At 39.3% G+C, this 1980-nt stretch overlaps 1 protein-coding gene across 1 annotated transcript in view; it reads right to left on the bottom strand.

Moving 5' to 3' along the window:
• Positions 1-1980, bottom strand: part of LOC106013909 — a gene marked incomplete at its 3' end in the record, with an annotated part of 46886 nt that overhangs the window by 1488 nt on the left and 43418 nt on the right.

Raw genomic sequence — 1980 nt, 5'->3', positions numbered from 1 at the left:
CAGAATAACAGCTAAAAAAAAAAGGTTCGCAGCAGACTGTATCGCCATACAGAATTCATAGAGCAAAAACATGTAAAACAATGTCAATGACCATAATATTCAGCAGCCATCCATCTTTTCAGTGATAATGAGACCAAAATGACGAGGTGGTTGTGAGAACTAGGCGTAGGTGGCATTGTCTGCTGCTGTGGCTGTCAGTTTATTGGGTTTTCTGCTGGTTTGCTGTTTATCTTACGTGGGAGGTGTGGGCAGGGGAGACAAAGAGAGGAGGATGAGGAGGGTGTACCGAGAAGAGAAACACACTAACGAGCAGAGCTAAATAGAGTAAATCGTCAGTCTCAATCTGTCGGGGAAAAACAGTGGGCGGTTTTCCGGGGATTGCCCCTGACAGCTAAAACCAAGGCAAGCGTGGGGGTGACAAGACTAAGAGTTCCAGAAAAGAAAAGTGCTCTATGGAAATATAGAGAGTCTGAACAAGAGGATAGAGACAGGTAGAGGATTGAACAGAGATGGAGAGAAGGAGATTGTGACAAAAAAGACTGGAAATAAAATTTTAAAAAGAAACAAAGACAGATAAGAGAGAGAAGGGGGTGGGGGTGGGAGAGGGACAGACAAACGGCTAGAAAGCGTCAACTTTTACCACTGTGTAAGTGGTGAAACATATTTCTGTTCATAAAAACCTGGTAAGTTAATGAAAAACAACTTAATTCGGGGCTTCTCCTTTTCTAGTTAATTGGTTAATAAGAAAAAAATAAATAAAAGCATATTCATTCAGGGAAACAGTGGGCGTTCTCGAGACCACCCACAACCCTCATGAGCAAGTTGAAGACACAAGAATGCTCGGCTTACTAATCAATAAAGCTCGTATCTGATAAAGCATACCAAAATAGCAGTATAATACAAGATCCATATCCAATATTAGTCAGATTCATTTATAATCCTTGTAAGCTCTATAAATGACACGAACAACTGGTTTCAAATGCTGATGTTTCCTTCCTCAGCAATTATAATTTTTAGTTTTATCTGAACTTCAACATATTTCTCGCCCACTCTTTCTCTCGAAATATTTCCCCTTTTCTTAATTTTTCACTCGCATTTAATCTTTTGGCAATCTTAGAATGGCTTACAAAAATATATTTATTATACATTCCAATAGTTCATCTCTCCGGTGAATCTGTGAGCATACGCCAAAATCCTCCTCCACATCCCTCCTCTTTTTTTATTTTTGTTTGTACAGGAAAACGGCTTGGAGAAACATAATCAGGTCACGTAAAGGTCAAAATGAATACTTTTACGATTTCGATTGATTTGTGTACACAGGCCAGTCTAATTTTTACTCATAAGATCAAACCTGATAATATGTATCTAACAAGACGAATGAATGTTTCCCATTTTGATGAAACAGTAAAGTTTTTTTTAAGTGTGTGGGGCGCGGGCGGGGTGGGGGGGGGGTGAGCAAAAGAAACAGAGAATTAAGGCTTATATAGTTAAATTATATGGTAATTAGGTCTGGGACAGTTTTTTTTGTAAAGCTCCGCCTTGCTCGGCGGACAATATAGAAATTAATTGCACCGAGTGCTGACTGATTGTCCCAAAGCAACGGCATATACAAAACGACGGCAGGGTTTTAAAAAATATCTCTGGGATTAAAGCGGTCACAAACAATAGAGGAATTTGTATGAAGCCCTGGGAGCATGAGGGACCAGAGAGACAATGATAGCTTTGTTGACAAAAAAAATTTACAAGCAAAAATACACAGAGAGGGGGGTTTTGCCTGGCGTTATTTTTCTTTCACAATTTTAGCGGGGGTGATGAGGGGAACCGTTTCTTCGCGACACAAGCATAGGGGATGGCATTGTTAACATGTAACAGCGAAATAGTTTTATTATCGGTTTTTGTTTCATTATTCTTCTTAGACTCCCTCCAATTCCTACCGCTTCCATTCAAAACGAAATAACTTGTTTAATTGACAAATTCTTC

Source organism: Aplysia californica, unplaced genomic scaffold (genome assembly GCF_000002075.1).
Source record: "Aplysia californica isolate F4 #8 unplaced genomic scaffold, AplCal3.0 scaffold01494, whole genome shotgun sequence".
Taxonomy (NCBI): domain Eukaryota; kingdom Metazoa; phylum Mollusca; class Gastropoda; order Aplysiida; family Aplysiidae; genus Aplysia; species Aplysia californica.
This window is presented reverse-complemented; position numbering and strand designations above follow the sequence as displayed.